The following is a 22,548-nucleotide window of genomic DNA, read 5'->3' on the forward strand; positions in this document are numbered from 1 at the left end:
GTAGTTTAAATACTGCAGATTTTACCAATGGATTTCGTAGTGGTGAGGGCTCGTCCACACCCTTCTGAATTGCTGCAGTTTTTTTTGGCTGGAAAAAACGCAGCAGAATACTGTAGCAGCATAGTGGATGACATTTAACAAATCTCACCCACACGCTGCTAAAACTTCTGAGCCGAAATTGACCTGCGGTGCGTAATTTACAGACCACAGCATGTCAATTCCTGCTACGGAAAGTGTGCAGAATTGCTACATTTTTCATAAGAGACGTCTCCATCTCCCAACATTGGGAAAAAGGCAGCAATTTACACACCATTTTCTGTCGCAAACACCGCAGGAAATGGTGCGTTTTTGCCACAGCAGAAAGCCTTTGACTTTCAATCGGAATTGCTTCTCCACACGTATTGGAATTGCTGCAGAAAATGGTGCGTATTTTGCTGCGTTTTTCTCAATGTTGAGGGATGGTGACATCTCCTCTGAAAAACGCAGCGATTCAGTCCACTTGTTGCAGCAGGAAGTGACATGTACGAAAAATAAGCACTGCAGGTCAATTTCTTGTCAGAAATTTTACGCAACGTGTGGATAGGATTTGATAAATCTCACCCATTTTGCTGCTACTGTATTCTGCGTATTTTACATCTGCAATTCCGGATCAAAAATACGCAGCAATTCCGTTATGTGTGCACAAGCCCTAATGCTGTAGCAGCAGAGTGGGTGAGATTTGAACAAATCTCCCCCACACGATGAGCGGAAAAAAGGCTCAGAAATTGATCTGCGGTCTGTTTCTTTGATCCGCAGCATGTCAATTGTATTCGCATAAATGCTGCTTATTTGCTTACAATTTTCCCCATTTAATTCAATGGGGAGGTAAAATCCGCAACAAATAGTAGATGTGTTTTTTCGCTGCGGAAATGCAGCGATTCCGATGCAAAAAACTCGCAACTCAGGAAAAATCGAGATCTTGTACTTACACAGAATTCTGTTTTTTTGTCCGGGCCGGCCTCCTGGGATGACGTTTCATCCATGTGATCGCTGCAACCAATCGCAGGCTGCAGCGGTCACATGGGATGAAACATCATCCCAGGGGTGCAGGATGTAGGAGGGAAGCGTCGCCATGGTATATATGAATTTTTTCTGCTCAGTTTCCCGCAGTGGCCATTCCTGGCCGAAAAACTGCACCACAATTTGGGTGGGCACAGGGTTTATACGCTGTATGCTTTTACACAACTTTTCCATCCTGTGTGATCATACCCGTACAGTATATACATATAGTAGCTGCTGTCTTACAACGATACAGCTGCAAACCGCGCCAACATGCTGCATTCCCACAAGTCAGCGCAGTTTTCAAATGATTGTTAATGTCCATGCAGTTTTTTGCATACAATAACAATCATTTGAAAACCGCACCGACTTTTGGTAAAACGGCATATGCTACGTGTTGTACTGGACGATGGTTGTTGTTACGATCATCTGATTATTTGCATTAAAGGCTGTGTACCCCTTGGAAGGGGATTTTTTTTTTATATACAGTGGAGGAAATAAGTATTTGATCCCTTGCTGATTTTGTAAGTTTGACCACTGTCAAAGCCATGAACAGTCTAGAATTTTTAGGCTAGGTTAGTTTTACCAGTGAGAGATAGATTATATATAAAAAAAAAAAGAAAATCACATTGTCAAAATTATATATATTTATTTGCATTGTGCACAGAGAAATAAGTATTTGATCCCCTACCAACCATTAAGAGTTCAGCCTCCTCCAGACCAGTTACACGCTCCAAATCAACTTGGTGCCTGCATTAAAGACAGCTGTCTTACATGGTCACCTGTATAAAAGACTCCTGTCCACAGACTCAATTAATCAGTCTGACTCTAACCTCTACAACATGGGCAAGACCAAAGAGCTTTCTAAGGATGTCAGGGACAAGATCATAGACCTGCACAAGGCTGGAATGGGCTACAAACTATAAGTAAGACGCTGGGTGAGAAGGAGACAACTGTTGGTGCAATAGTAAGAAAATGGAAGACATAAAAAATGACTGTCAATCGACATCGATCTGGGGCTCCATGCAAAATCTCACCTCGTGGGGTATCCTTGATCCTGAGAAAGGTGAGAGCTCAGCCGAAAACTACACGGGGGAATTTGTTAATGATCTCAAGGCAGCTGGGACCACAGTCACCAAGAAAACCATTGGTAACACATTACGCCATAATGTATTAAAATCCTGCAGTGCCCGCAAGGTCCCCCTGCTCAAGAAGGCACATGTACAGGCCCGTCTGAAGTTTGCAAATGAACATCTGGATGATTCTGAGAGTGATTGGGAGAAGGTGCTGTGGTCAGATGAGACTAAAATTGAGCTCTTTGGCATTAACTCAACTCGCCGTTTTTGGAGGAAGAGAAATGCTGCCTATGACCCAAAGAACACCGTCCCCACTGTCAAGCATGGAGGTGGAAACATTATGTTTTGGGGGTGTTTCTCTGCTAAGGGCACAGGACTACTTCACCGCATCAATGGGAGAATGGATGGAGCCATGTACCGTCAAATCCTGAGTGACAACCTCCTTCCCTCCACCAGGACATTAAAAATGGCTCGTGGCTGGGTCTTCCAGCACGACAATGACCCGAAACATACAGCCAAGGCAACAAAGGAGTGGCTCAAAAAGAAGCACATTAAGGTCATGGAGTGGCCTAGCCAGTCTCCAGACCTTAATCCCATCGAAAACTTATGGAGGGAGCTGAAGATCTGAGTTGCAAAGCGACAGCCTCGAAATCTTAATGATTTAGAGATGATCTGCAAAGAGGAGTGGGCCAAAATTCCATCTAACATGTGTGCAAACCTCATCATCAACTACTAAAAATGTCTGACTGCTGTGCGTGCCAACAAGGGTTTTGCCACCAAGTATTAAGTCTTGTTTGCCAAAGGGATCAAATACTTATTTCTCTGTGCACAATGCAAATAAATATATATAATTTTGACAATGTGATTTTTTTTTTTTTTTTTTATATAATCTATCTCTCACTGGTAAAATTAACCTAGCCTAAAAATTCTAGACTGTTCATGTCTTTGATAGTGGGCAAACTTACAAAATCAGCAAGGGATCAAATACTTATTTCCTTCACTGTATATAAAATGTCAGTCAGTGTGTTTTGTGCAACTTTATAATTCGTTTTTGTTAAAAAACTTTTTACTTTTTGAGATACAGCTGCTCTGTTTCCTGTATACAGAGCAGCAGTATCTTACGCTGAATCCTGAACATGTCAGGTGTGTGGGACTGATGTGTTCAGTGTCAGCATTCCCTGTGTGTCTCTGACACGCAGGATCCACCTGTGATAGATCACATATAAGTTATATGTGATAGATTACAGGTGGATACAGTCAACTACTCTATTGATTCCGCCCAAAAAAACGGAAACCTTGCGAAACGCAGACAAACGGAAACCATTAGCAACGGAAGTGTTACCATTGAAATTTATGGTAATAGTAGTGGAAAGCTATGGTCTCTATTTGGTTTCCATTCGTGGGTTCCCCTGACGGAAAGGTCTGACGGAACCCATGAACAGAACCCCCGGCGCAGGAGAGAATGAAGCCTAATTATTACTGTATGATCTGTACAGATGGTGGAAGGCACTATTTTTGGGGTATAAGCAACTCCCAGTATATCATTACCATTGTTCAGGTCATACTGGAAGCTGCTAACCTGATTTTTAAAATGATCTCTGTACTGAAATGTATTTGCACTGAGCTTGGATTTTGTGCTGTATATATGTACTGAGGTTTGTTCTGGTGCTGTATATATGCACTGAGCTTGGATTTTGTGCTGTATATATGTACTGAACTTTGTTCTGGTGTTGTATACAGTATATGTATTGGGCATTGTTCTGGTACTGTATATATGTACTGAGCTTTGTTCTGGTGCTGTATATATGTACTGAGCTTTGTTCTGGAGCTGTATATATGTACTGAGCTTTGTTCTGGTGCTGTATATATGTACTGAGCTTGGTTCTGGTGTTGTATATATGTACTGAGCTTTGTTCTGGTGCTGTATATATGTACTGAGCTTGGTTTTGGTGCTGTATAGATGTACTGAGCTTTGTTCTGGTGTTGTATATATGTATTGAGCTTTGTTCTGGAGCTGTATATATGTACTGTGCTGGGTTCTGGTACTGTATATATGTACTGAGCTTAGTTCTGGTGTTGTATATCTGTACCTAGCTTGGTTCTGGTGTAGAGCAGATGGCATTGTTGCATTTCATTGTATGTTTAATCAAAACTTGTCATAGTTTTAACACCTTGAACCGCCACCATGCAGTAATACATGACCTGACAATATTTACAAACATTCCCCTGTATGTTTGTTTCAGATGCAGCAAAATCTTTAAAGTAAACTTTTAAAATAGTGCATGCTATATGCTAATTACTATATAAAGGGTCAAAGGTCGGTGCCACTATCCTGTAGAGTCACACAGTCCTAACTGCAAGTCCACCTTTCCATGCCTGATTGACATCTCCCTGGCTGTTCTACATCACTACCAGTCTCTTCCAACTTTCTTGGATGCACCATTGCCTTGTACTCCATGAACACGCACCGTTCAGCAAGGTGTACTCTGCCCGGCTTCATCACTGCACCGCGCATGCCAGGGGAGTACAAGGCAAAGGAGAAGGCTGGTAGTAATGTAGAACCGTCAGGGGGATGCAAATCAAGATCTGGGGCGCCATTTCATTTTTCACCTCAGGCAGCAGAAAAGCTAGAATTGGCCCTGGGCAGCGCCACCGAAACCAGCTGCCTCCACCCCTCTCATGCACTAATTGTACCTGCCTTACAATGACGCTGATTGGCAGGGCAGAAAGACTTGCCACGCCAATCAGCGGCTTTCAACGATGCTAGCAGCGCAATTATGTCATCGCACCGCTTCTGTTATTGAAAGGCACGCTGATTGACAGGGGGAAGTCATTCTGCCCTGCCAATCAGCGATGTCGCTCAGCCCCAGCAGACCTGCTCAGAAGAGAGCAGGCCTGCATTGACATAGGATGACGTGGGAACGGGATCGAGGTGAGTATGTAAAGTTTTTTGGTCTTTTTTTTTCCACTTAAAAGTGTGAGCGGCATTATCTATGGGGGGGAGAGCTATATGTGGGCCACAATCTACAGGAGAGGCTAAATGTGAGGCACTATCTACAGGGGGGCCCATATGTGAGACACCATATACTGGGGGGCTATATGTGGGGCACCATCTACATGGGGGGCTATATGTGGAGCACTATATACAAAAAAAATCCTCTAGAATAACGAGCATGTACATTATTCTCGTGGAAAAGCATTGGATTCGTTGGAGTTGGGGCTATCAGGAACTATGCCTCTTTTCATTTACACCTGTTTTAATAAATCTCCCCATGTCTTGTATAGCTGAAAGGTGGTCCCAGCCCAACACTGGCGGCTGCGTATGGCCTGCGGTGGGCCTGTGTGCTTAAAAATGCCAGGGCTGATTTTAAGTCCCAGTCCGGCCCTGGTCGCGGTTAAGGGGGAATCAGCTGTATGCCAAACTCGAAAAGCGTGTGTTCAAGAGGAACCCTCTGCCCTTCCTGGGCTACATCATATCTGACCGTGGACTCAAGATGGATCCAGAGAAGGTGAAGTCCGTATTAGAGTGGCCACGTCCACAGCGCCTTCGGTCCATACAACGATTTTTGGAATTCGCAAACTTCTATCGGCAATTTATCCAGAACTTCTCGTCTCTGACTACTCCAATCTCTGCCCTCACCAAGAAGGGTTTGAACGCCAAGGTTTGGCCCCTGGAGGCAGAGTCAGCTTTTACCAACCTCAAGAGCGCTTTCACCTCAGCCTCAGTTCTCCATCACTCTGATGCATATCGGCAGTTATTTCTGGAGGTGGACGCATCTTCCGTTGGTGCTGGAGCACTACTATGTCAAAGGAACTCTAAAGGCAAGATGGTGGCCTGTGGATTTTTTTCAAAATTATTCTCTCCTGCAGAGCGCAACTATTCCATCGGGATCGGGAGTTGCTGGCCCTCAAGTTGGACTAAGAGGAAGGGAGAAACTTGCTGGAGGGCACTGTTCATCCTATTATCATTTATACAGATCATAGTACCCTCACGTACCTACAGTCAGCATAACTACTAAATCCTTGCCAAGCGAGATGGTCACTGTTCTTCGCTCGATTTCAATTCTTGTTTCACTTCCATCCTCCAGACAAGAACGTGAAGGCTGATGCCCAGTCTCGATCATTTGAAACTAATGACTCTGAGGAAATTCCTCAATATATGATAGATCCTTCTAGTATTATTGCCGCTAATCCTCTGCAAATTATAGACATTGCTCCCGGAAAGACTTGTTTGTTTTGCAAGCAGGAAGAGAATTCTCCGCTGTGGACACAGCTCCATACTGGCACTCTGGTGTTCGAAAAACTCAGGACTTGATAACTCATCATTACTGCCTAGAGATGTTGTGGACTATGTATCCTCATGTACGAACTGTGCCTCGAACCAGTCTACCCGCTCCAAACCTGCTGGTCTGTTCCTACCCCTGCCTGTCCCTGATGCCCCTTGGCAACATATCACTATGGACTTTATTACAGACCTTCCCCCCTCAGCTGGATGTACTACGGTCTGGAAAGTAGTTGATCATTTCTCTAAAATAGCACATTTTATTCCGTTGACTGGCCTTCAGTCTGCTCCTCGCCTGGCAAATCTATTTATTTTGCACAACTTCCGTTTGCACGGACTACCTCTGCATATTGTCTCAGATCGGGTCCACTGTTTGCATCCAAATTCTGGAGAGCTCTGTGCAACCTGCTAGATGCAAAGCTGGACTTCTTTTCCGCCTATCACTCACAGTCCAATGGTCAAGTGGAGAAGACCAATCAAATTTTAGAGAGTTACCTAGTTGGGTCCAACTTCTGCCTTGGGCGGAATTCTCCTACAACAATCATACAAGTGAGTCTACTGCCTCTTCTCCTTTCTACATTGTATACAGCCAACATTCATGAGTTCCTATTCCTGTGTCAGCCATGACTCAATTACCAGAAGCTAACTCTTCATTTGGGACTTTTATCAACATCTGGCACCAAACTAAGTCTGTGATCCTCCAGGATGTGGACCGCATGAAAAAGTATGCCGATAGAAAAAGAAAAGTTCCTCCTCACTTCTCTCCTGGAGTCAAGGTCTGACTATCATCAAGAAACATTTGTCTCAAGATTCACTCCCACAAATTCTCTCCCAGGTTACTCGGTCCTTTCAAAGTTCTGCAATGGATAAACCCTGTATCCTATAAACTTCGGTTGCCTTCTACTCTCAAGATTCCCAACTCATTCCACGTGTCCCTCCTTAAGCCTGAGCTTCTGAACCACTACAGTAAAACTCTTAGGCTGGATTCACACAAGCACATTACATCTGTAATGGACGGACGTATTTTGGCCAGAAGTCCCGGACCGAACACACTGCAGGGAGACGGGCTCCTAGCATTATACTTATGTACGATGCTAGGAGTCCCTGCCTCACTGCCGGACAACTGTCCCGTACTGTAATCATGTTTTCAGCACGGGACAGTAGTTCCACGGAGAGGCAGGGACTCCTAGCATCGTACATAAGTATGATGCTAGGAGCCCGGCTCTCTGCAGTGTGTTCGGTCCGGGACTTGCGGCCCAAATACGTCCGTCCATTACGGACGTAATGTGCTCGTGTGAATCCAGCCTTAGTTCTGCAGTTGCTCCCAGTGATTCTTCTGATGTGTTCGAAGTGAAGGAGATCCTGGACATCAAGAGAGTAGGAAGAAGGCCTTTCTATTTAGTGGACTGGAAAGGGTTTGGTCCTGAGGAGAGGTCCTGGGAGCCAGAAGAGAATCTTAAAGCTCCTACCCTCATTAAAATATTCCTCTTATTTTTTACGCTCCGGACCCAAGAATAGAGGTGGTAAGCGGGGTACTGTAATGGTTGCAGCCGCAGACCGCTGCCGCTCCCCTTCATTGGACAGCCGCGACCGCAGACTCCTGGCCTCCTGCCAGCGTCTCCCTCCTTGTAGACGCAGCTTGCGCAGGCCATTCTGTCCTGGACTTTGTACGCGTCCCCGGTCTTAAAGGGTCAGCGCGTGCTTACTAAAAGTTCACTAACCTATTCCCAGATAACCCTGGACTCAAGCCTTGCCTGAGCGTTTTTGTTATCTACCCATGTTTGTATTGCAAACAGGTCCCTTAGTTGTATCCTGCTCCCAGTGTTCCTGTATCCTGCTTCCTGTATCCTGTATCCTGTTGCAGTGTAAGTCTCCTGTACCTAAGCCTATAGTTGGAGTCGTGTGTATCATCTGCCACGCCTGGTGTCAAAGCCTCTGCTACGGTCTGGACTCTTACAGGTGCTCTTGTGCTAAGCATTTTGCATACACTATATAGACTGTTAGTTGGCCAGCTGCCACTCCGCTACGGCGGAGCAGCCTAGTGGGGCCACATACCCCTAGATTGTGACACTCAGTACATAAATTTAGCTCCAGAGTCAAGCTCAGTACATAAATACAACACCAGACCCAAGCTCAGTACATAAATACAGCACCATATCCAAGCTCAGTACATATATACAGTATGAACAGGAGAAAAAAGACAGCAGCAAGAAAGCTCACCCAATTTGCATTCTGGGATCTGTAGTTCCTCAATGGAGTGCAGTTGGAAGGGGAGGCTTGTAGGCAAGGCAAGAAATTCAATATTTTGAAGAAAAAAAAGGGGTATTCCTCAGCACATCCACAATATGTAGTATAAAAATAAGATTACATAAAGTATAATTTATATTCTGATCGAATGATGAAAAACATCAAAACATGTCCTGAGAAATCTCCACAAATTTTAGGTTAACACATCAATTCGTGAACTATAATAACTCACGTAAGAATATGAATCATACAAAAGGTTATTTATTAATAATAAGGCTACGCGTTTCAATGCCACACCGGCATCTTCATCAGGCCATAAACAAATGTGTCAGGGTAAACTTCCTTTTTTCCCTGTTATCTCACACCGAATAACCACCTCTGTAAATTGAAAACTGAAAGCATGCATGGAAAAAAGTACACCAGACAGACAAATGTTGGTAGACATCTTTCCCTCAGTCAAGTAGGAAGTGAACTGAAACTTTTTATTGAACAAAGAAAAGAAACGCATGTTCCCTCCCTAGAGATGTGTGACGTGCTTAAGCCCCATTGGCTCCTCAGCTGTAAGTCCATCTGTACACTCCTCTTGCATTCCAGGGGCGGTGTCTCCATAGGCGTGTTTCTCATACAGACTCCATCTTGTTTCATTTACAAATCTTTGTGTAATATACTGATATATACATACATATATATGTAAGGATAATATTTTTGCAAACAATATACATGGTAATGATCCATGACAAATGTACAAACTTCACTGCTTAAATACAACCGTACTATTAGGGAAAAAAAACGCCAATGTGACCGGGGTAGGAGTACCTCAATGACGTCATAGGTCAAGGTTTAAAATGAGAGTATAAATGTTTGTAAAAACAATAAATAGTTATACATATGTGAGGGGATGAACAACGATATCTTACAATAATATAGAACAAAGACATAAAACATTAGAAAAAATTACATAATAGTGTGATAAACCTCACTTAGGATACTAACGCGGCGCGCTAGACCTTCAAAAGGATGCTGAAAACAAAAACATCCACTTGGATGCTAAAGTAACAGGTTTGACATCCATTTGGATGCTAAAAACCTAAGCATCCATTTAGATGCATAAATTACATATAAGACATCTGTTTGGATGCTAAAGAGGGGAGCAGCGCCCTTGGAGACTCTCTTTTTCCTGCACCTCTAGCATACTATTTGCGGTCTTCTTTCGGATCACCGGCATTGAGTCCTGGCAGCAGCAGCACATATATGATTAAGAGCCTGTTATCACCCTTTACCAGGTTAGTAGTATCTCATTCAATTTACTACATTTTACCTGGGTAACCTGCACCATGTGGCGCCGTGTTTTTTGTTCCTCTATACCTTAACACATTCTACAATTTGAGGAGATTTCTTAGGATATATTTTGATGTTTTTCTTCATTCTATCAGAATATAAATCATGCTTTATGTAATCTTACTGCAAAGTACTTTGTATAGGTTTCTATATGCGTATACATATTTTGTGACTTTGTTATACATGAAATCTGTTTCTTTTCAAAAAATGGTGTGTAGAACTGTTTTTAATTGAATGTGTCAGGATTGTCTAACTGTGATTTTAAAACACATGTATCGAATTTGATACGTATGCTATGAGTAAGAATACTTCTGTTCGAAACGTGTAAGCTGTGACACGCCTTACCAGTGTCCTCTATGGATTTTTAAAGATGACTAAATAAAGCCCTTTTTATACTACATATTGTGGATATGCTGAGGAATACCCTTTATTTTTCTTCAAAACATATATACAGTACTAGAACTAGGGCTGCACCTGCCATGAGGCGAGGTGAGGCAGCGGCCTCAGGCGGCGCCACCAAGCAAAAAAGGGGGGCGTCATATTGTGGCAGGGCCAGGGGGGATGCATAGGGAATGTAGGGGAGAGTACTTTACCTAGCAGACATGCAGCACGATAGGCGCACGTCTGCTAGTACACTCCCCCTCTCTGACGCTGCACGCGCCGCGAGAGAGGAGCATAGAGAACCTGGAGGTCTGCGGGAGGAGTGGCCGAACGCTCTCTCCTGAAGAAAAGAAGAGCGGCTGGTAAGTAATGAAGTGAGGACAGGAGGCTTAAAGAGGCTCTGTCACCAGATTTTGCAACCCCTATCTGCTATTGCAGCAGATAGGCGCTGCAATGTAGATTACAGTAACGTTTTTATTTTTAAAAAACGAACATTTTTGGCCAAGTTATGACCATTTTTGTAGTTATGCAAATGAGGCTTGCAAAAGTCCAAGTGGGTGTGTTTAAAAGTAAAAGTCCAAGTGGGCGTGTATTATGTGCGTACATCGGGGCGTTTTTAATACTTTTACTAGCTGGGCGCTCTGAAGAGAAGTATCATCCACTTCTCTTCAGAACGCCCAGCTTCTGACAGTGCAGATCTGTGACGTCACTCACAGGTCCTGCATCGTGTCGGCCACATCGGCGCCAGAGGCTACAGTTGATTCTGCAGCAGCATCAGCGTTTGCAGGTAAGATCGACTTACTGCACTGTCAGAAGCTGGGCGTTCTGAAGAGAAGTGGATGATACTTCTCTTCAGAGCGCCCAGCTAGTAAAAGTATTAAAAACGCCCCGATGTACGCACATAATACACGCCCACTTGGACTTTTACTTTTAAACACACCCACTTGGACTTTTGCAAGCCTCATTTGCATAACTACAAAAATGGTCATAACTTGGCCAAAAATGCTCGTTTTTTAAAAATAAAAACGTTACTGTAATCTACATTGCAGCGCCTATCTGCTGCAATAGCAGATAGGGGTTGCAAAATCTGGTGACAGAGCCTCTTTAAAGACTAGAGCGGCAGAGTGCCGATTATTGCTTTCAGCCTCCTGCCCTCACTAATTTAAAAGTGATGGGCCGCTACCATACTGAACAGGGGGGGGGGGCATCTGACTGACTGCATTGGACCGCCTTAGAGGTGTGCGACATGGTGCTGCAGCCTCTCACCATGTAGGGGGCGCAACTGTGCAGGCCGTACTTTGGACTTTATATTCTCTGCTCCTCGTTACACACATACTGAGGAAGCAGAGGAAGCAAGTGCAGAGCCAAGGAGGAAGCTCCGCCCACAGCTCGACCTGAAAGAAACCTGTGCAGCTGGAGAGATGGTAAGTTCCCGTGTGTGTGTGTATATATATATATATATATATATATATGTGTCGGTATATGTATACATGCTTTATGTCTGTCTGTGTGTGTGTATATATGTACACATGCCTCGTGTGTGTGTGTATATATATATATGTGTATATTTGCCTGTATTTGTAGAGGGCAGCAATAGAGTCCCCCGCACAGGGTGCCATCCAGCCTAAGGCTGGCCCTGCGTGATCTGCCCTTGCAGTATATTACCTACTGAGGGCTCTATGGGGGTATTGCAGTCAGTCAGATGCTCAGCCCCCCTACAGTATAATCCCCACCATAGAGCCCTCAGTAGTTATTATTATTATACTGTAAGGTAGGGGGCCAGAGCATATGACTGACTGCTGAGAGCTCTATGGGGGGGATAACTCCCCCACCCACAGAGCCATCAGAGTCGGACACTCAGACCCCCTATGTAGTATAATTTCCCCCATAGCATCCTCAGTAGTTATTATAGCGCAAGGGGGCGGGCGGGGGGGGGGGGGGGGGGTCTGACTGCTTCAAATTGTAACGCCTTTCCTGTAAAGTGTAACTAAACTTTAAAAAAAACTTTTGACCCATCACACTGACATGTCAGAAGTTTTATCGGTGGGGGATCGTTTGAGCGCTGTGCCGCTTCGTTTCTGATTGGCTTTTCTCGGATTGGTGTACGGGCTAAAAGACTCACAGCGCTCACCCAAGCACTTCTGCCTCTTCGTTTTAGCGATCAGTGGGAGTCCCAGTGCTCGGACATCCACCGGCCAAAACTTCTGACATGTCAGTGTCGGTATATGTATACATGCTTTATGTCTGTCTGTGTGTGTGTATATATGTACACATGCCTCGTGTGTGTGTGTATATATATATATATGTGTATATTTGCCTGTATTTGTAGAGGGCAGCAATAGAGTCCCCCGCACAGGGTGCCATCCAGCCTAAGGCTGGCCCTGCGTGATCTGCCCTTGCAGTATATTACCTACTGAGGGCTCTATGGGGGTATTGCAGTCAGTCAGATGCTCAGCCCCCCTACAGTATAATCCCCACCATAGAGCCCTCAGTAGTTATTATTATTATACTGTAAGGTAGGGGGCCAGAGCATATGACTGACTGCTGAGAGCTCTATGGGGGGGATAACTCCCCCACCCACAGAGCCATCAGAGTCGGACACTCAGACCCCCTATGTAGTATAATTTCCCCCATAGCATCCTCAGTAGTTATTATAGCGCAAGGGGGCGGGCGGGGGGGGGGGGGGGTCTGACTGCTTCAAATTGTAACGCCTTTCCTGTAAAGTGTAACTCAACTTTAAAAAAAACTTTTGACCCATCACACTGACATGTCAGAAGTTTTATCGGTGGGGGATCGTTTGAGCGCTGTGCCGCTTCGTTTCTGATTGGCTTTTCTCGGATTGGTGTACGGGCTAAAAGACTCACAGCGCTCACCCAAGCACTTCTGCCTCTTCGTTTTAGCGATCAGTGGGAGTCCCAGTGCTCGGACATCCACCGGCCAAAACTTCTGACATGTCAGTGTGACATGTCAAAAGTTTTAAAAAATGTAGTTACACTTTAAAAGAAAGGTGTTATCATTTTTATTAGAGGAGTCCCTGCGTTAGCTTTTTCTGGCGCACAGGACCTCCCAGATGGGCCAGAATTATCTATTCATATTTTTGGCGCATCTCTAGGTCCTGTACGCCACAATAGAAATTACAGTTCATTGACCTCTAGTTTCTATTGTGGCACAGGGGAGAAGACTCCTGTGGGTGAGTATAAGTTTTTTTTATTTTCCTTATTGCAAATTTTTGTTTTGCAGGTTCCGCTGGACCGTTTGGACTACGTCAATGATTTACTCTTCATTTTTTTTTTTCTTTAAATAAAATGGTCAAAGAAGTTTGTGTGGGGCGTTTTTATTTCAATAAAAAAAATTATTTTGTTTCTGTTTTTTTTAATACTTTATTACAACCTTAGTAATGGCAGTTGTCTGATTGTTGACGTCCACTGCTAAGGCGCGGCTTAGCGTTAGCCAGTAAAAAGGCTGACACTAATCACCCATTATTACATTGGGACCCACCGCCACCAGGGGTGCCTGGAAGAGCCGGGTGCAATCCTGTACCCGACCATCTGTAGTGATGGACGGGCACTGGGGTGGCCGCAGACTGGTATTATCAGGCTGGGAAGGGACAGAAACCTTGGCCCTTCCCATCCTGGTAATGCTAGGCTGCTGCTGTTATGTTGTATCTGGCTGGTTATGAAATATTAGGGGGAACCCATGTAGTTTTTTTCAACTATTTTATTTTTTTTTAAAACCGACGTGGGGTCCCCCCATTTTTCATAACCAGCCAGATACAACACAGCAGCAGCATTACCAGGGTGGTAAAACAAAAAACCGTGGTCCTTTTGGGTTTTTGTCCCTCCGAGCTTTATAATACCAGCCAGCAGTCGCTCCAGTACCCGACCATCACTAAAGATCGTCGGGTACTGGGAGGTACCCGGCTCTTCCCGACACCCCTGGTGGCGGTGGGTAACGGGGTAATAAGGGGGGGTTACTGTTAGCCTTTTTACTGGCTAATGCTAAGCCCTGCCTTACTATAGACACCGTCAAGCAGACAACGGCCATTACAAAGGCGGTAATATAATTTAACAAAAACATAAGAATTTTTTTTTAATTTAAATAAAAACTCCCCCACACAACCCACTTTCACCATTTTATTTAGAAAAAACAACAAAAAAACTTACATTATCGAAGTAGTCCAACTAATCTATGACTTAGTCTAAATGGTCCAGGCGAACATAGCAAAAAAATAAAAGTTAGCAGTATTAAAAATATAAAAACTATATTTTTTCTCCCCTGCGCCACAATAGAAACTAGAAGTCAAGGAAAAATGATTTCCCTTCATGTAACTCTGCTACCTATCAACTGAAAAGTCATCTGCCAGAGGAGTACAAGAAAGTCTAATTCCCAGGTGGGGCTTTCTTGTACTCATAGGGAAACATTTTTCCTTCTGACAGATGATTTTTCCATTGACAGGTGGCAGAGTTCAATAGGGGTGGTGTTAGGGGGAGGAGGGGGGAAAATATGGTCTGTTCACAGTTTGTGTTTTTTCCACCCCTGCCCTAGATTTCAATCCTATATCCACCCCTGTGTGCAGAATATCACAAGTTCACAACAGAGCTTGCAGAGGAGAAGCGCACGCCCCTGCGGACCACGATACAGAGAGCGCATCTAACCAGTGAGTATGGCAACTCTGCATCTCTCCTCAGCCTCCACATGTTATTGGATGAGAGGAGGAGGAGAAGGGCGGACTGTGGCTGATAACATTCACTGCTGGTATATATTTATATGTGCGGTATATTCACTGCTGCTATATATGGATCTGTGCGGTGTATATACACTGCTGGTACATATTTATTTATAGGTTGTGCGCAGTTCATTTTTTGCTTTGCTACTGTTCCATATGCCTTTTTTTCTAAATATACATTTTTGCCCCTTGCAGTTAAAGGTGTTGTTCCAAGATTAAATGTTACCCCCTGTCTACAGGATAGGACATAACATGCTGATCGGTGGGGCTCCGATCACTGGGACCCCCACTGATAACTAGAACGGTGGTCCCTTGTACCCCTGAGTAAAGGGTGTGTTCTTGACCTGCAGCGTCATTAACTCAGGGGTACAAGGGACCCCCACTGATCAGCATGTTATCTCCTATCCTGTAGAGAGGGGATAACATTTAATCTTGGGACAACCCCTGTAAGGCCTGAACATGCAGTGAATAGTTTTCAGATTATATTACTGGCTCGATGATTACATTCATTCCTAGTCCGGTCTGTGTAGTTTTGGTTTACAAATATTACGCATTGGTTGTACAGATCCAACAGACGTGGACAGAAAGTGCAGCGTGCGTTACTATACTGACTGTAAAGTGCAACATGCGTTACCATACTGACAGTAAAGAGCTGTTAAAGGGGCCCTGACACAAGTTTGAAGACTGACATTGTTGTTTCATTTTTGTGTTTGAATTCTGGATACACGTTGCCCTGGTTATTTTACTAGTACTTATAGCTGGGGCAATATAGGGATATTTACTACAAAATTGCCTGTAGCATTATGAGACCTTGCAGCTTATAACAATGAATGATGTTCAGTGGTGTATATTTTTGTTAACACAGTTTTACATTTTTTGTTTCGTTTTACAAGTTGTTTCTTACTTCCGATTTTTTTTTTTTTGTGTGTGGATGGGGGGGGGGGGGGCGCCATTTCCATTTTCGCCTCAAGCAGCAAAAAAGCTAGAATCGGCCCTGACTAGAACCCAGCTCAATACATAAATACAGTACTAGAACCAAGCTCAGTACATAAATACAACGCCAGAACCAAACGCAGTACATAAATACAGCACCAGCACAAATACAGTTTAATTTATTGCAACTCCTGCAAAATATGTTGGTATAGCGTAAAACTACAGCTCCCAGCATGGCCCGAACAATAGTAAGAATATGCTGGAAGTTGCGGTTTCAAAAAAAAATCAAACCACCCATCATCTCGCTGTAGATCATACAGTGACTACAGTACTGATTAGAGGCAGAATAAAAATTTACATTATGGGACACATGAGAAGTCTTCTCAGATTCTAGATGTTCTTTTTCTCTTTTCTTCTCCATCCGGTCGAGACTTATATGATGACTTATCCCAGCCACAGCCCATTTCTGCAGTTTGCCACTCGGATGTCTTCAGCTTCTTACTTTTCAGACATTTCTGCACCTATAAATAAAGATAAAATTCTCATGGTGCCAAACAATACGCCCCTAAATATAATATTATGCTTGACAAAGACCCTGTCAGGGTTGAAACATTGCAGGTGATGCTTTGGTGAATAAAGGATTCTTATTTTTCTACTGGAGTGCTGCGGTTTCCTCTTCTTTATTTGGATCTCCTGTTTCCCCTGGACTGGGATTATTTGCTGCGAGCACCCTCCCAAAGTTGGGATTTAGGCCGGATTTACATGAGTGTGTGCGTTTTGCGTGCGCAAAAAACGCTGCGTTTTGCGCGTGCAAAAGGTGCTTAACAGCTCCGTGTGTCATCCTCGTATGATGCGTGATTTTCGCGCAGCTGCCATCATTATGACACTCTGTTTGTATGTTTGTAAAGAGAAAAGCACGTGTTGCTTTTCTGTTTTCATTCATACTTTTTACTGCTGTTGCGTGAATCACGCATGTCACACGGAAGTGCTTCCGTGTGCTGCGTGTGATTTTCACGCACCCATTCACTTCAATGGGTGCGTGATGCGTGAACAATGCACAAATATAGGACATGTCGTGAGTTTTACGCAGCGGATACACGCTGCGTGAAACTCACGGACACTCTGCACGGCCCCATAGACTAACATAGGTCCATGCGAGGCGCGTGAAAATCCCGTGCATTGCATGGACGTATATCACGTTCGTCTAAATAAGCCCTTAAACTGGGTCCGACTTGCTCTATTGCTGGCTGTGCTGCTGATATCTTCTGCCTAAATATAATAGCACCATTTACTGCATCTCTAATTATAGCGCCATACACTGTGTCCCTGATTATAATAGCACCATACACAGTGTCCTGCCTCACACATACACAGTGCACCCTGTAGAAAGTGCACCCATAGAGCCCCCTGTCGATAGGGCCCCATGTAGACAGTGGCCCATGTATATAGTGCCCCCAATAGAGCCCCCTGTAGACCGTTCCCTACATGGAGCCCCCTGTTAACAGTACCCCACATAAGCCCCCTGTAGACAGTGCCCACATACATAGTGCCCCCTATAGAGCCTCCTTTAGATACTGCCCTCCATAGAGCCCCCTGTAGATAGTCCCCCCCATAGTGCCACCTGTAGATAGTGCCTCCCATAGAGCCCCTGTAGATAGTGCCCTACATAGATCCCCCGTAGATAGTGGCCCCCATACAGATGTAGCCATCTTTACCTTGACTTTTCATGCATTAAATAAACAATGACTAGATCTCTTATCTTGACTTTTCAATGGCTTTTATTCTGTGACATCACGCTGCAGCAAGTTATCAGAAGCAAGTTAAAGATGGCTACATCTGTAGATCCTCCTGTAGATAGAAGACCCTGTAGATAGTGCCCCACATACAGCCCCCTGTAGATGGTGCCCCACATATAGCCCCCTGTAGACAGTGCCCCACATATAGTCCTTCCTGTAGATAGTGCCCCACATATAGCCCCCCTGTAGATAGTGCCTCACATATAGCCCCCTGTAGATAGTGTCCCACATGTAGATTCCCCTGTTGATAGTGCCCCACATATAGCCCCCTGTAGATAGTGCCCCACATATAGCCCCCCTTGTAGATAGTGCCCCACATCAGTGGCGTAACTACCGCCATAGCAGCCGTAGCAGCTGCTACGGGGCCCGCGGCATGAGGGGGCCCGTTTCGCCCGCCGGCACGGGCCCCCACCATGGCCACAGGCTCCGCTAGCAGCCGCTATGGCTGCTACAGCGGGACGCCACTGATCACTACGGCAGAGCAGGGAGGTATCTCCCCGCTCTGCCATTAAACAAAAGACATGTATCCCCTATCCACAGGATAGGGGATACATGTGTGATCGCTGGCATTGATAGGGAGAACGGGGGACTGAAAGTCCCCTGAAGTTCTCCATCACAAACCTCGGACTTCCGGGGTCTGTGTCGGCTTCTCCGTAGAAATGAATGGAGCGCCGGTCGTGCTTGTGCGCATGCGTGACCAGCGCTCCTTTCATTTTTATTGAGCTGCCGACACAGATGCCAAAAGTCAGAGGTTAGTCATGGAGAACTTGGGGGGACTTTCAGTCCCCCGTTCTCCCTATCAATGCCAGCGATCGCACATGTATCCCCTATCCTGTGGATATGGGATGCATGTTATTTGTAGGACACAACAACACTGTAGGTCGCATTTGTTTGGGGGGCTGGGGACGCTGTATGGCGTTCCCTGCAGGGGGGGCGCTGTATGGCGTTCCCTGCAGGGGGGCGCTGTATGGTGTTCCCTGCAGGGGGGGCTGGATGGCGTTCCCTGCAGGGGGGGTGCTGTATGGCGTTCCCTGCGGGGGGGGGCGCTGTATGGCGTTCCCTGCAGGGGGGGTGCTGTATGGCGTTCCATGCGGGGGGGGCGCTGTATGGCGTTCCCTGCAGGGGGGGGGGCTGGATGGCGATCCCTGCAGGGGGGGCGCTGTATGCCGTTCCCTGCAGGGGGGGGCGCTGTATGGCGTTCCCTGCAGGGGGGGGGCGCTGTATGGCGTTCCCTGCAGGGGGGCTGTATGGCGTTCTCTACAGTGGGGGCTGTATGGCGTTCTCTACAGTGGGGGCTGTATGATGTTAGCGCCATACAGCCCCCTCTGTAGAGAACGCCACACAGCCTCCTCTGTAGAGAACACCACACAGTCCCCCCTGTAGATAACGCCACACAGTCCCCCCTGTAGATAACGCCACACAGTCCCCCCTGTAGATAACGCCACACAGTCCCCCCTGTAGATAACGCCACACAGTCCCCCCTGTAGATAACGCCACACAGTCCCCCCTGTAGATAACACCACACAGTCCCCCCTGTCGATAACGCCACACAGTCCCCTTGTAGATAACGCCACACAGTCCCCCCTGTAGATAACGCCACACAGTCTCCCCTGTAGATAACGCCACACAGTCCCCCCTGTAGATAACGCCACACAGTCCCCCCTGTAGATAACGCCACACAGTCCCCCCTGTAGATAACGCCACACAGTCCCCACTGTAGATAACGCCACACAGTCCCCCTGTAGATAACGCCACACAGTCCCCCCTGTAGATAACGCCACACAGTCCCCCTGTAGATAACGCCACACAGTCCCCCTGTAGATAACGCCACACAGTCCCCCCTGTAGATAATGCCACACAGTCCCCCTGTAGATAACGCCACACAGTCCCCCCTGTAGATAACGCCACACAGTCCCCCCTGTAGATAACGCCACACAGTCCCCCCTGTAGATAACGCCATACAGTCCCCCTCTGTAGATATCTACAATGGGGGCTGTATGGCGTTATCTACAGGGGGGCTATATGGCGTTATCTACAGGGGGGGCTGTATGGTGTTATCTACAGGGGGGCTGTATGGTGTTATCTACAGGGGGGCTGTAAAAAAGGCACTATCTACAAGGGGGGGGGGTTGTGTGACTCCCAGGAGAGGGGGGGTCCCAGTCAAAAGTTTGCTATGGGGCCCAGTCTTTCCTAGTTACGCCCCTGCCCCACATATAGCCCCCTGTAGACAGTGCCCCACATATATCCCCCTCTATAGATAGTGCCCAACATATAGCCCCCCTGTAGATAGTGCCCCACATACAGCCGCCTGTAGATAGTGCCCCACATATAGCCCCCCTATTGATATTGTCACACATATAGCCCACCTGTAGACAGTGCCCCACATATAGCCCCCCTGTAGATAGTGCCTCACATATAGCCCCCCCTGTAGATAGTGCCACACATATAGCCCCCCTATTGATATTGCCCCACATATAGCCGCCCTTGCTGGTGGTCTAAGGTGATTAAGGGTTAATATTTATATCCATTATCCATGGTTACCAATGAATTTTTTATATCTCGGAAGGTCTTGGGTGCTTTAGTGGTTAAAACTTGATACTATATAAAATTTCTATAGGTTTTACATTGTGAAGGAGCAAATCGGTGGCTTAACGTAGAAAGGTGTATATGTAATTTTATTTGATTTAATCTAAATCAGTTTAAAATTATTTTATTGAGGTTGAAGATCTGTGTTTTCTTTTGTACAGAGTTCGAATTCTCTTCAAAAAGCAATATAATCCAATACCCAGAACTATAAAACTGCCTTTTTTTTTTTTTTTTTTTTTTTTTACAGAACTCAAATTCCCTTTAAACAGCAATATAGTCCATTACCCAGAACTGAAAAACTGCCTTTCAGTTTCATGCTTATTAATAATCTGCTATGTCAGTACATAGGAAACCACCCAGAAGTAAAACCATCAAACTTACAAAGTTTTTATTTTTATAATGATGGCATTGTAACAAAGGATTCTTTTATAAAGATGTAATCGGTAGACAAAGTCTGCATGATCCTCACACCAAAAGAAAGAGGCACTCTTGGAAATTTGCATATTTTCCCTTCATAAGGCTTTGTTCACACAGTGCGGATTTGCATGCATTTTTTTAAGCCAAAACCAAAATTAAGAGAGCAGACCTATGCGACCTTTCTTTATATATTTCTTCAGTACCACCTCTAAATTTAAACCACAACGCCGAAGCAGAAACCCGACGACTAATGCCAGACGCAGACAAACCCTCGGCACACAACCGACCAATAAAATAGAGGTTCCGTTCCTGGTTTTGGCTTAAAAAATACTTGTAAAATCTGCAGCAAATCTGCAGTGTGTGCACAGGGCCTTAGGGTATGTTTACACGTAACGTAAACAGTACAGAATTTCTTACCAGATTCTGCAGATTGAGAATCTGCGCTGCAGGTCAGTTTCCAATTTTTTTTCTGCTGATTTTGTATGCAGCATGAGGATGAGATTAAAATCTCATCCACTTTGCTGCTACTGTTAGGCTATGTTCACACGGGGTATTTTGCCGAGTTTTTTGACGCGGAAACCGCGTCGCAAAACTCGGCAAAAACGGCCCGAGAACGCCTCCCATTGATTTCATTGGGAGGCGTCGGCGTCTTTTTCCCGCGAGCAGTAAAACTGCCTCGCGGGAAAAAGAAGCGACATGCCCTATCTTCGGGCGCTTCCGCCTCTGACCTCCCATTGACTTCAATGGGAGGCAGGAGAAAGCGTATTTCTCGCTGTTTTATGCCCGCAGCACTCAATGGCCGCAGGCGAAAAACGGCGCGATAATCGCCGCGAAAATTGGCGTGCAGGGAGAGGAATATCTGCCTCAAAGTTCCAAACGGAATTTTGAGGCAGATGTTCCTCCCCCAAAATACTCCGTGTGAACATAGCCTAATACTCTGCAGAATTTCTGCACAGAAAATCAGGTCGGAATTTCCACAGTGTTTACGCTTTCTATTAACATACCCTATGGCTTCCTTCATACACACGCACACACACACACACACACACACACACACACACACACACACACACACATACACACTATTTGTGACGTGTTTTTTTTCCCCAAAAAAAAAGATTTTTGTAAAATGATACATACGTTTTTATAGCACTTTTGGTGCCATTTTTTTTGCTGATAGTGTGTTTTACTGCCTGCCTTTTGTTAGGTGGCATTTTTCACATTGTTAATCACAACACAACACACATTGACACATTTTTTTTAAAGAGGAAAAAAGACTGTGGATGCCGATTAAGAAATATCCCTCTTGTTTCTTAACTGAAGCGTAGAAATTTTAGGGTGTGTTTGCCACAGCCGGATACGCTGCAGGTTTTCCCGCAAGGCCAAATCCATAGCGGAATCTCATAAATCCTCAGGTAAATCAGTCACAGAAATCCTCAGCAAATAGTGGGAATTTGCTGCGCATATTTCTGTGGAAACGCAATGTAGCTGCATAGCTCACTGCAAATTTTGTATGAAGCATTGATTGTACTAAACATTATATGCAGCTGCAGAAGTACTGCAGTTTTAACTACAGAATCGCAGCGGATTTGCTATAAAACTGCAATTAAAACATATAATGGTTTTATAATCTGGACTGAAAATGTGAGCATTGTATACAAGAGTGTAAATAAACTACACATAAAGTAGTTGTCCCAAAAGACCTAATGTCTGGAGTGTTTTTTTTAC

Source organism: Rhinoderma darwinii, chromosome 2, assembly GCF_050947455.1.
Source record: "Rhinoderma darwinii isolate aRhiDar2 chromosome 2, aRhiDar2.hap1, whole genome shotgun sequence".
Taxonomy (NCBI): Eukaryota; Metazoa; Chordata; class Amphibia; order Anura; family Rhinodermatidae; genus Rhinoderma; species Rhinoderma darwinii.